Genomic DNA, 14041 nt, shown 5'->3' with positions numbered 1-14041 from the left:
CCTCCGCCTAGACTCCCTTAACTATTTACTTATTTAGAAAGAGAGCGAGCGAGCGCTGCTCAAGATTTATATATACATAATGCCTTCTAAATAATTAATTTATTTACTCTTCTCTTTCTTCATGCTCTCTCAGCAGCTGGAAGAAAATAAAGCAAGACCATCTCCAGTGTGCGCGCCACTCTAATATTTATCCACATCCACTATTTACATACATACATATATACAACACTGCATACATAAGGAATAAAGCTGCAAAGATCATATAGATAGTAGTCACGGCAATATCTAGAGATAAAACGGCTGGCATAATCTACACAATCCAAACTCGCTATCTAATTATTTAAGATTTTAAGAAAAAGAGGCAGAAATTAGAGTGTTAACACTAAGCTAACATAAAGACTAAAGTACTCCGGCAAACCTTGGTATCTAGCAGTAATGGATAGAAATAGGCATTTTGAGGCCATAATACTGTGACTCAGATTCATTCATAATCTCCGCATCTGTTTGAAGTAAAGTGACTAGATAGTTCTAGTTGCAACAGCGGTTACAGAGAAGTCAGCACACATTCTGCTGTTTAAACGCAGTAAGCTACTAAAAGTAGTTTAGCTACAATGAATCCGGATGCGCTACGAAATATTCATAACTTCATCACAGAAAATGAAATTAAAATATAGAATTTTCGTCGTGGAAAAATGTCATTGATTTGTAACTCACCTGGTTAAAAATTACTCCTTATTACACTGTTCTAGATTTATTTAAAGTCTAAATAATACGTATTTTTACGTAATGTTTACCTGCATCTATTTTTTTTTTTTACTCACAAACTTTTCGTAGCAGTTCAATTGTTGTATACTCGAAATGTCAAAGATTCACTTCGCAATAAACAATTTGAAGAAGAACGATCTGAATTGGGCGTTGATTGGGTAATCAATGAGTTAGAACGTTATTATCTACTCAAATTAAAGCCCACATTATATGTAGCTCTAATCTAAAGGAATTCATCTTTTACACCACTCAAAGGCGATGAAAGGGAAATTATAGCTCTTCATCTACATCACAAATTTCTCTGTTACTTTATTTAGTTTTCTACTTTGTTTTTAAAGCTATTTAAAAAATTAAATAAATAAATACCCGCCACATTTGTCAAACTTTTATTAGGATAATTTACTCATACTGTTAATTATTAATAGCTTGTTCACCAATTTGCCGAATAGTTTCCAAATAATATTCGGTAGCGTGGGATATGAACTGAAGTATGAAGAATAAAAGTTAGTTCTGCACTTGATTGGGCGTTGATTGGGTAATCAATGAGTTAGAACGTTATTATCTACTCAAATTAAAGCCCACATTATATGTAGCTCTAATCTAAAGGAATTCATCTTTTACACCACTCAAAGGCGATGAAAGGGAAATTATAGCTCTTCATCTACATCACAAATTTCTCTGTTACTTTATTTAGTTTTCTACTTTGTTTTTAAAGCTATTTAAAAAATTAAATAAATAAATACCCGCCACATTTGTCAAACTTTTATTAGGATAATTTACTCATACTGTTAATTATTAATAGCTTGTTCACCAATTTGCCGAATAGTTTCCAAATAATATTCGGTAGCGTGGGATATGAACTGAAGTATGAAGAATAAAAGTTAGTTCTGCACTTTTATTTTGTATTCATTTCTTTGTATTCTTATTTAGAATGAAACTTCTTTGTTTAATAATGTTCTAGTTATTCATGAAACAGTGACATTTGATACGTCAGGTTTGTTAATTTTTCTCATCTCGAGCCATACCGTTTTTCATCTATCCTGTCGATCGATTTGTTCTGGAAAGGTGTTTTTTAAGTATAAATAATAATAATATAATAATATATTATTGAAACTGTTGAACACATGTTCAAAACGGTTGAGTTTAGCTTGACAGATTTAATATTTAAGTAGGTTAAAGTTCAAAAATAATATATTTGAAATAAATTTACAGTTCAATGGAACACAGTCTTTCCAACGAAACGAACATCTTCTATCCAAAGAAAAATAACATTGTGATAGAAACAAAACGAATAATTTAATAAAAATTTCCTCAATTTTAATGAATTATTTAAAAACTCAAATATGCGTTCTAGGTGATCGTTTTTATTTATGGTATATTGAATAAAGAAGCCACATGGTTTTCTTTATATAGACTTTATACATTTCTTTATAGAATTTATAAAAAATGGCAGTTTATAAAAATATGATTCAAGGTTCCTTTTTCCGTAAAACGCAAGACCTACACTACTTCCTCTCCTGTGACGTGTTAATTTTTATTTATTTGGAATGCTAATAAAAATGAGGAACTAACTCTCAGCTGTCTAATCAATCGACTGTTATTGAAAGGCGCATTTAATGACAGGTATGAGGGCGGAGAAAGTACGATATAGAAGTCGCCAATTAATTCATTATATTGGAGGATTCAAATTAGCGAGGAATCGGTCCAGTAACAGAAAACAACAACTCGTCTTTTAAAGCCAACGTTTCGATAAATATATTACCTTCTTCAGATTTTAGTTTTCACATCAGTTTTCTGTAACGCAAACCAACCCCGCACAGCCATGCCCTGAAGAAGGCAGTATATTTGTCGAAACGTTGGCAAAAAAGGCGAGGTTTTTACTAAAAGCTAATATAAATTATTTATATAGTGTCAATTAACTAGAATTTTGCATCCTTTTATAATCATCCTAAAATAAAGATAATACATATTTTTCTAATACTTGACTTCTTCTTTTTCTTTAAAATAGTAGGATTCTGTTCTAACCATGTTGAGTAGAGACCTAAATTATGCAAAATGGTTTTCAGTTGTGTCATCCAGTTAAATTTGTCAATATTAGGCTACTGAGAATCCAAACGGCATGAGTTTATTAAAGCAAACCTTGGGAATATCTATTTTCTGGCATTTTACCGTCATTTTGAAAACGTGTAATTTTAGATTTCTTTGCCCCGTTTCCAGTCTTACCCAAATAACCGGGTGTACAATGTGGCCATAACTTTATGGATATAAAAAGTAAAAAGTTTTTAAGTTTGTACCGTTTCTATGTCATCCAGATATTTCAGTGGCCAGATTTCACTGGCATATTGCAAGACTGAACGGACCAAATGCTCTCAAACCAGCGAATTTGGAATAACATTTCGCCTCAAATATCTCGCACAACGCTGAAAGTAGTGATTGCTTTGTTATATTCCGATATGTTCCCATACACCTTTATGTGTTTCAAAACGTCTTTAAGTGGACCATAGTTATTAGAATTTCCAAATAATGTTTTTAAGGATAAGGGAAATCACCGAAAAGAGGTACTTTCAAATTGCCGATTTGGATAGAAACTTTACAGAGGCGTCCTTTGTTGGCACCTAAGCGAAATATTAAATTTGTACACCCTGCGATTTATCCTTCTTACGTGCACAGACTCACTTCTCCAGAACCTTGAGGTATTGCTGATGAAAAATAAAAAAACCATCATTTACACAATTAAAATATCTATTTTCTTTTTAACTTGGAGCATCGGAAAAAAAGATAGTTAATATTAGTTCTATGGATGTTTCTAGAAGACAAAATATATACTCCAATCCTGAGATCACAGTACCTGAGTTGAAAGCGTGACGTCAGATTATAACGGTAACTTTCTACTTGAAGAACAATTTGAGGCAATGCTATTCTCTGCATCACTTAGTTCTAAATTGTAACTGAACTTCCAGCACAAGTATACCAATTAATTTATATCAATAATTGCAGCAAAAAAAAGCCATGCGAACGTTTAAACTTTTTTATTTTACTTAAGAATTGTCGCATTATCGCTAGACTTTAGAAATTAGTAGCAAGTTTTATAGCCAACTGCTTCTGAAGTACTTAGTGAGTTTGATAATTTGGTCGAGGTTGCATATTTACCACGGATGCAGTTCAAAGTTATTTCCCCCAACAGTTTTGCACAATACCATCCAACAATATCTCTTCATTGTTACACTGTATAACTACAGTATACAAAGATTTGTATAATCTAGCAGTATACACTCATTTAGTTAGTTATTTCATGATACCCTCTACATTGAACTTTAGTTTCATAAAAGCTCGTTAAATTTTAACCGTAGTAAAATGAACTGGCAGCCATTAAATCTAAACAAATCTTTCATAAAGCTTTGTTAAATATAATATTATGGGACTTGCTGAATCATGGGTTTTACCGTAAAGCGCCCTTGACGCACAATTTAACTACTCATTAAGTTGGAATAAATGTTTAAATTATATTGTTTATAAATGAAACAAAGGAGTTACAATTAGCTCTACTTTTTTTGCCAGTAAGTATGAATTTTGTTATATTAGTAAGTTTTTTTTGTCGGGATTGGTCTTATGGCGATTAAAATATCACTTAAATGCCTATTTAAAGGAAACTTTCCTTGCTAGCGGCAATGGTAATCCTTGCAGCCGATTCTGGTTGGGATTAGGCAGCTCAATCTTGCTTGCTTTTTAGCCGTACAACCCACAATTAGACGGAACTGCTATGTGAGATACTTCACTAGCTTCTGATAAAGCCCTACGATTTTCTTTCACTTAGAGCCACTTCTCTGTTGGTCATTGCTGCTATAATGTTAAATTGACATTGTAATTTAACTGTTGAGCATATACATGGGGGACAAATACATAAATTTAAATGCAAAACATCTGTCGAAAGATATTAGGAAAATCAAGGCGCCGAGGTAGCCGAGCGGTTAGAAATGAGGCCTTCATAGCTGATTATATATTTTTTGTGGTGCTGGGTTCGTTTCCCGATCTTTTATTTATTTTATTTAATGGTTTACATGAGAAATTTACAGTAAAGTATGCTGATACTAGTCGCCTCCGTTCACGACACATAATTTGGTATTTGGACTTAAAGCCCGCCTGAAAAATAGGCAGTATTTTACTTTACTTTTATTACAAAAACTCCGTTGGACTTTTCCATTACTCTGAAAAAACAATTCATCGAATTATCAGGGCATTAAACATTGCCTTCAATATAATAATCGAAGTTTAGTTGATATCGTCTATCATCAATGATTCACCTAAGAAGTTAAGTTCATTTTGGGGTAATGCAAAGCGAATTAATTTATCCAGAACTGTTTGTTATCAATATTCTAGACAGTTCTTCCAATGTAATAATGATAAATTTATGATAAATTGCATATAATAATGCATTAAATGCTGCATATCTGTGCAAAACTTCTTCGCCAAGTTCATGCTGCTAGTTTAAACATTAAACGCTTAGCAGAGTCACATTATAAGTTTATTATTACTTTTCGCATCCTGTAATAATGTTCATCGGTAATGATTATGTGTTCTGTACATTATTCATGGCGAACTGAGAAGATCACATAGTCTATGTCCATTTTGGTTTACATTCAACATTCTGTTTAACTTAATTCCTTATTAGAGCTTCATTAGGAGGACAGCTTGGCTAACAAATTCATTCAAGCTTATTTGTGTCAGCTTTGCATCTCAACTTATATCTATGGTTGTCTAGAATGGTTTATCGGACGTTGAGACCTTTATTTCCCAATTAGAGCTGTTCACCGCAGTCTGCCCTTTACTGGACTTCTTAAAGTGATTTTGTTAATTATTTTATAGACCGACTATATAACCCAGCTAAGTGTTTAAAGTGCTTAAGGCTGGTTATGGATTAGTTGAAACAAATGTTCATGGATGGAATTAGCTGAATGGTGGAATGGTTCCATGGTTTTCGGCTCTTGGTTTCTCACTATCCACTTATGTGCAATATTGTCTGTAACGAGAGAACACTACTTAGAAGCTGGCAGGGCACTAAAAAAAGACTCCATGCACCAGAATGATACTCCAAGATACGTACTCGAATTGTCCAATCGATGTCCATAGCAACAGTAATAAAGTGGTACCACCTTTACAGCACAGATACTGCAGGCTGTGCCTGTAAAAAGAAGCACCTCCATAAATTTGGACGATTTGCAAAGATTTCCGCGTAAACGGGGCCTAACTGACAGGCTATCCATGACATGAAATGCGTACCGTGTAAATACTAAAAAATAAAACTTAAGCCCGAAATGCTTCATCTCATTTAATGAATACTTTATGTAATTATAAAACTTTCATTTCTCTGACAAAGAAATGTTAACTTCCTGCATAAATTGTCGTTAACACTAACAATAAATTGCCTGAATCTTTTCTTATTTTTACAAATTATACTAAATAAAGAAAGGCTAAGTTCGCAGGCTGGCAGCCTTATTACACTAAGTAGAACTGATTTAGGCTGTTAATATTTTCTCGCCTAATAATTATTTAATACTTTAATTTCCTTTTTAAAGCAATACAGAGTTTCCTGCTTTCTTGAATACTTAACCTGACTTACTCTTAAAAAACTTCAATTCAACTGAATATTTACATAACCGGAAAACTTTTAATAAGTTCAGTAAAAACTTTTCCTTTTTTTAATTGAATACTTATCATTAAGTAAAGTAACCAATTTGTAAAGAAGTTTATAATAGACAAACTGGTAAAAGCCACTTTTTAATATTACTTACTATTTATCAAGCACTGCCATGTTTATAGAATCAATTTGAGAATACTTCGGGGTAAGTTAAATATTTTTTAAAAAAGTATATTCTGATTGAAAAATAATATTAACATTCAATATTGAATTTATCTTGTTATTTTATTAACTAAAATTAATATTAATTGTAACATTTTTATGTTTTCTTTTGATGTTAGAAATTTGGCCTGAATGTGTTATCGACTCCAAGTATATTTACTGGTTAACGGGAGAAAGTTACGTGGAGAGGCTGTTCAATTTCGCAGACTCCGCAAACTATTTGCCCACTTGTTGCTAAAGACAGCCCCTTTAAAGAAAGATTGATGCCTTGAGAGACTTTTCTAAGGAGCTAGTTTTTTTTGGGGGGAGGGTAATCATTATAAGAGGTTAGATTTTGGCATCCAAAGGCAGTGTTTTGATCTTTGTTTTTTTTTTTTGAGTTGGAGCAGCTCTAAAGAACCTTTTTATCGCTCTGCAGTCAGCATTGAAGTGTGACTGAGTAAGAAGAGAAGTAAAAAGGAACATTAAAGCTGTTACACGATAGCCGAGCGGTTAAGAGACTAGACCCGCACTGCTAAAATGTATTGTTGGTATAGTGGGTTTGATTCCCCGGTGTTTAGGCCTTGGATTTTATTAATTGATTAATATGAGAAATTTACAGTAAAGCGTATGTTAGGCGGTTAAGAGACTAGACCCGCAATGATAAGATGTATTGTTGGTTTAGTGGGTTTGATTCCCCTGTCTATAGACCATGGATTTTACTTAAATGGTTAATATGAGAACTTTATAGTAAATTATGTTAGGCGGTTAAGAGACTAGACCCGCAATGCTAAAATGTATTGTTGGTTTAGTGGGTTCGATTCCCGGTGTCTAGACCTTGGATTTTATTTAATGATTAATATGAGAACTTTATAGTAAAGTGTGTTAGGCGGTTAAGAGACTAGACCCGCAATGCTAAAATGTATTGTTGGTTTAGTGGGTTCGATTCCCGGTGTCTAGACCTTGGATTTTATTTAATAATTAATATGAGAACTTTATAGTAAAGTGTGTTAGGCGGTTAAGAGACTAGACCCGCAATGCTAAAATGTATTTTTGTTTAGTGGGTTCGATTCCCGGTCTCTAGACCTTGGATTTTATTTAATGTATAATATGAGAACTTTATAGTAAAGTGTGTTAGGCGGTTAAGAGACTAGACCCGCAATGCTAAAATGTATTTTAGTTTAGTGGGTTCGATTCCTGGTGTCTAGACCTTGGATTTTATTTGATGATTAATATGAGAACTTTATAGTAAAGTGTGTTAGGCGGTTAAGAGACTAGACCCGCAATGCTAAAATGTATTTTTGTTTAGTGGGTTCGATTCCCGGTGTCTAGACCTTGGATTTTATTTAATGATTAATATGAGAACTTTATAGTAAAGTATGTTAGGCGGTTAAGAGACTAGACCCACAATGCTAAGATGTATTGGTGGTTTAGTGGGTTCGATTCCCGGTGTCTAGACCTTGGATTTTATTTAATGATTAATATGAGAACTTTATAGTAAAGTGTGTTAGGCGGTTAAGAGACTAGACCCGCAATGCTAAAATGTATTGTTGGTTTAGTGGGTTCGATTCCCGGTGTCTAGACCTTGGATTTTACTTAAATGGTTAATATGAGGAATTTATAGTAAAATACAATATACGACTCGTATGACAATAAAGTGAAAAATTAGGTATTACTTCACTTTACTTCTACTTCTAAAAGGACATTCTGATTTTTTTCCCCTGTACAATGTACACCAATAATCTGACATCATTTGTGCCTCTAGTCTTCTTCTCTAAGCAGCTGTACTCCAATCCAGTTCTCGATCAAGAGTTCACAGAACGCTGAGATAATCCCTTATCTCATATTTCTAGTACTATTACCAACTATAATACAAATTTAAATCTTTACCAACATTTCTGGAGTTTTGAAACCAACGACGAAAGAATTCCCATTAATAATAATTCTTCCCAAAGTTTTTAGGCAGTTGGATATAAATTTTACTGAACTATTATTCATCATAGTGTGGCTAGGTAGTTATTTGAGTGTTTTATGGTAGGAACAATGGTTCTGCATAACAATAGTCACTGTATATAAAAGATATATGTATATAATATTGTTTGGTTGCAGGGTGCAATGGAGAAAGAGTGCGCTGAAGGTGGAAGGAGATTTGAAAGAGCGGTGAGTAAGGAATAAACCTACTATATAATGTTGCTCACTGTAGTAAAAGCTTTATGCAATGTTTACCGCACTAACAACACACTATAGTGACAGTTGTTGTTGTTGTTGTTGACATGTGCGGGTGGAGGTAGTAGCCACCAAAGCCACCGAACCGAACATTTACAACGTCGTATTATTCTCTTATTAATTAACTAGTTCCATTATGGACGCTATTTTTTACTTACAATTATTTGTAGAAAATATATTTATTGATTTGACGTTTGTTCAACTAAAAGTTTTACATATAGTATATTGTGTACTAACATCAAACTAACATTGTGGCTAGCCTCAATAATAGCAGGACTAAACTCAGAGTGAGTATAGATCGGCCAAAACAGATTATAACCGAGAGATTGATTATAAAGACACACTAAACTGTTCGCCTTTCTATTTGGGTAGAGGTTAAGCGAGTGGAATAATAACTTATTTATTTGGTTTTGGAACTAATTTTTATTGATGAAAGTAGTTACAAATTTAAATTATTATATTTTTAAGAAAGAATCGAAACTATTAAAACAGTAAACTTTTTTTCGCATACTCAGAAAAAGATCGAAACAAATATTTTTGGCGAACTTTTTGATTTCGAAAATTTCAGAGGATTATAATACCTCCTCTGGATTACGATAATCTAGTTAGCATTTCTCGTTAGGCATAAGAGAATGCTATAATATTTGTTGATATCTCTATTCAAGACTTTCAGATAACTTGGTAAAAGAGAGAGCCACCTGGCAGCAGAGAATATAATTAAGACTGATGACAATGTTTCATGACTAAATACGTCACAATAATGTAATAAATATATTTACACGTATAAAATAAAAATAAAAAGGTGTAATTACTTTTAGTAACAGAATAAGTTTAATTTGTAACATCTAATTATCTAGCAATATGCATGAAAAAACAATTTCGTGAGTCGGATAAGGCATCCTACACTTCCCAATTCAGGCGCTTATTAATAAAATGATATTAATAATATAATCCCATATTATATTAACATTCAAGTTTGAACATGTCCCTTTTACACGGTCATTGTGATACTGGTAATCGGAGAATATCCTAAATTGGGTTTTTATTCGCCATAAAAAAAGAAAATTAAAATTATCTCAAATTAGGTGCGATAATCTTTATTTAAATTTAAAATTGAAATAAATTTATTAAATGGCGAGTACAACTTAAACTAGAAAACTCTCCCTCCTCTCTCCTTCCACAATTCTTCTGTACCAATTACTAACCAAGTACGATATCTCGGACTACATCTTGACAAACGACTAACTTGGAACCTCCACTCGAGACTCAAAGGAATTGACCTCAATCTCAGGTTCAAAATGTTGAAAAGGCTACTCGACAAACGTTCAAAACTGACCCTGACGAACAAACGAGCACTATATACCGTTCTACTTGCCCCAATATGGACGTAAGGAATACAGCTCTACGGAAGCGCCAAAAAATCGAGCATCAACAGACTTCAAACCTTGCAATCAAAAATTCTAAGAACAATAGTTAACGCTCCCTTCTACGTCTCCAATCTATACTATACACTCTGATCTAAATATTCCTCTCGTTTCTGAAATAGCGCAATCTCGCTACACAAAACTCCACAGTCATTACAACCCTCTGATCCGCAACATGTCTACAACAACACTTCCTTCAAATCCACAGCGCAGACTAAAGCAGCGGTGGCCACGCGATCATCTCAACATATAACGCCGACCTACTAGGATGGTTGCTGTGTAAGCTTGCCAATCTGGCGAACTAACGGCTTCCATCACTGGATGGTCGTCGTTCACTCCACTCACGCCTCTTGGCGCACATGCATGTGCGCGCACGTGTATGTAAGTGCATATACGAGGGTCGTTTGAAAAGTCCGTGCAAAAATAAAAACTACTTAATTTTTTGGGGTAATCCTTTTTTATTTGTCAACATAGTCTCCTTTTAGGCTTATACACTTCGTCCAACGCTGCTCTAGTTCGTTAATCCCTTCCGACTAATAGGATTTGTCCAAGTATGAAAAATAGCCATTCGTTTCTGCAATCACCTCCTCGTTTGAATAAAATCTATTTCCCGCCAGCCATTTCTTCATATTGGAGAACAAATAGTAGTCCGAGAGAGCCAAGTCTGGAGAATAGGGGGGATGTGAAACGAGTTGGAACCCTATTTCCATTAATTTTGCGACAACAACTGCTGAGGTGTGAGCTGGTGCGTTGTCGTGATGGAAAAGGAATTTTTTGTGGGCCAATCGTGGGCGTTTTTCTTGCAGCTCGGTTTTCAAACGGTCCAATAACGATGAATAATATGCACCTGTAATAGTTTTACCCTTTTCCAGATAGTCGATGAGGATTATTCCTTGCGAATCCCAAAAGACAGTCGCCATAATCTTTCCGGCCGAAGGAACGGTCTTCGCCTTTTTAGGCGCAGATTCCCCTTTGGTAACCCATTGTTTAGATTGTTCTTTGGTCTCAGGAGTGTAGTGATGTATCCATGTTTCATCCACAGTGACGAAACGGCGCTTAAAGTCCTGCGGATTCTTCTGGAACAGCTGCAAACCGTCCTTGCAACACTTCACACGATTTCGTTTTTGGTCAAGCGTGAGCAATCGCGGCACCCATCTTGCGGATAGCTTTGTCATGTCCAAATGTTGATGCAAAATATTATGTACCCGTTCATTCGAGATGCCCACAGCACTAGCAATCTCACGCACCTTCACTCTTCTGTCATCCATCACCATATCATGGATTTTATCAATGATTTCTGGAGTAGTAACCTCAACAGGGCGTCCAGAACGTTCAGCGTCACTTGTGCCCATATGGCCACTCCGAAAATTTTGAAACCACTTATAAACTGTTCTAATCGAAGGTGCAGAGTCACCATAATGTTTATCAAGCTTCTCTTTAGTCTCCTTAGGCATTTTGCCTTTCATAAAGTAGTGTTTAATCAACACACGAAATTCTTTTTCGTCCATTTTTTGAAAATCACTCGACTTCCTCGATTCAAACGAATGCCAAACCAAAGAAATAGACCGATCTGGCTGAAACTTGGTGTGTGTTCTTCCAAGAGATGCTACTAACTAAATATAACCTCGATACGCGCCAGTAGTGCTATCTCTCTGACTTTGCACGGACTTTTCAAACGACCCTCGTATACACGTGCACGTGTATTTGCGCCATTTCCTCACCCTCATCTCTTTTGCTTGTTGTATCTATTACAGTTGGAAAATAAATATACAAACAAATAAATGTCGAGTTATTTTGATAAATAATAATTTCCTTAACAAAAAAACTTACAAAGTTTTACAAAGCTTACAAAAAAATTAAGTATCAACCTTTGTAAAACTGTCCTTCCTGGCAGTTTTAATTAAATAGTGTATTTCATTTGTCACAATAGTGGGTAAATTTAATTGAATTTCACTCTACCTACTCCTACTCTAATATTTACATGTAATTGCCTTAAGTATTGAACTAGAGACGAAACCCTAAGGGTTCTGGTACTTTAGGGAATGAATCAAATGAGATTCCAAATAATTTGTATAAATAATAATAATTAAATTGACTTATCGCCAAATCTAGATACATAATACTGGTTTTAAGATCGCCAGATTATTTCATCGATTTCTCTTCCAGTTGCCCATTAATTACATTTTTCTTGAAGTTCTAGTTATGCTAATTGCAATAATATTTATTTATCTTAGTTTTTCTATCGGGTCAAATTTTCGTTAGCGATTTGTACCCGGAAATAAATCATATCAAGATCCGATTAACGGAAAAAATGTTTTTAGATCATACTTTGTGTTTATATGAATTTATTGATGCTTTTTGCTAGTTTTCTAGAATGAAATAGAAATTTGATGTCCTAGTTCCTGGGTTTGTTAGGGTTTTCTACCTGGTGTGATTTATGGCAGTCCTGCTAACATATTTGAAGAATCGCTGGATATACAGACTATTCAAGTTTGTCTGCTAAATTTAAGTAAATGTCGAGTAATTATGGTAAATTTAATAAATTTAAGGATTTGGAAGTCTGAAATTCCGGTTTGAGTCCAGGCATGAATTATTTGTTTGTTCGTTTTTGTTTAAGACGGATCCATATTGAAGTCATTGCTTTTATTCAGCGCATTGCTGTCTAAAAGAAAGAGGAAATAATATGGCTGGCAACCGGATTCTAATCTCCATATGGGAATCCAGAATCAAACTTATATTCTTTTACAAAGACTTTGTGCAGCCTCCAGTCCAGAGTTGTTTGTAAATAGGATACGAGGTCGACAATGAATTAAAACAGATTTCCTAGCGCAGATCTCTAAGATGTCGCGCGTCTTACTTAATTAAAGAATAAATAAAAAATAGTTTAGAGAGAAAAACTTCTGAAATTTTCACACGAGGCAAAAATTATGACAAGAATATTGCCTAAAAACCCCAGCGAGGAAGTCTAACTTACAGAATTTCTTAAGTACCTCATAAAAAAGAAATAGACCTAGATCTGAGAGTTCATCAACTTTCTCTTCCCGGCTATTTTTTATCTACAAACTATTTTATTTGTTCAATTTTTTTTTAATATAAAAATAAGAGGATGTATCGCCAGCTTTATTTTATTCAGTTTTTTATTATATACTAATTGGTATAAATACTTGTGCCATTTCACTGTTATACTTTCTGCTGATAGTAGTAAAATGTAAAAATATAATATCTCCATGAATATAAATGATTCTAGCATTATAGAAAAAAAAATCCAAAGTAATAAAAAAAAAGAACAAAGAGAAAGATATGAAGATAGATCAGACAATAAGTTCCTTCATTTCACCAAACGGAAATCATAAAATATTCCCGTATGTTTTACTAAATCATCACCTGATAATTTTTATTTCGGTTGGTTAGAAAAAAAGAGAACAGTTTTATCAATTTTTGGCTTTTTCATAACTATTATTATTTATTTTATTTTTATTTAAGAATCGGCAACATCTGAAGTCACTGGCGCTCGGAGCTTTTTCCAGAGCGGCGCTTCATTAATATAATTATTTTATTATCTTCGTATCCCGGAACCCTGGTATCGCTAATGAAGAATAAACTAAGATATCTTAAACTTTACCTCAAACAAACGCCTTAAGAGGAATAATCAGCCTCATAGGCAACTCAAGCGACATAAACTTAACTTATATAACTGAATGATCAAAAGACTACTCCAAGATTTATCCAAATTGTAACGAAGAAAAAAAGAAACACAGTAATAAACAAATATTAGATGAAGTGGTGATAA

The 14041-nt window shown here is 33.9% G+C and overlaps 1 long non-coding RNA gene across 1 annotated transcript in view; it reads left to right on the top strand.

Annotated features, from left to right (window-relative positions):
• Nucleotides 1–8708: 8708 nt before the first annotated feature.
• LOC141448634 (uncharacterized) overlaps nt 8709–14041 on the top strand; it is a 55328-nt gene continuing 49995 nt past the window's right edge. The window contains exon 1 of the long non-coding RNA XR_012455186.1: nt 8709–8761. This is a non-coding gene — a long non-coding RNA (uncharacterized lncRNA). The remainder of the gene's footprint in view (nt 8762–14041) is intronic.

Source organism: Rhodnius prolixus, unplaced genomic scaffold (assembly GCF_049639745.1).
Source record: "Rhodnius prolixus isolate KJV_2025 unplaced genomic scaffold, Rpr scaffold_2, whole genome shotgun sequence".
NCBI classification, from domain to species: Eukaryota; Metazoa; Arthropoda; class Insecta; order Hemiptera; family Reduviidae; genus Rhodnius; species Rhodnius prolixus.
Note: the sequence above shows the minus strand (reverse complement) of the source record. Positions and strands in the feature narration are given on the sequence as shown.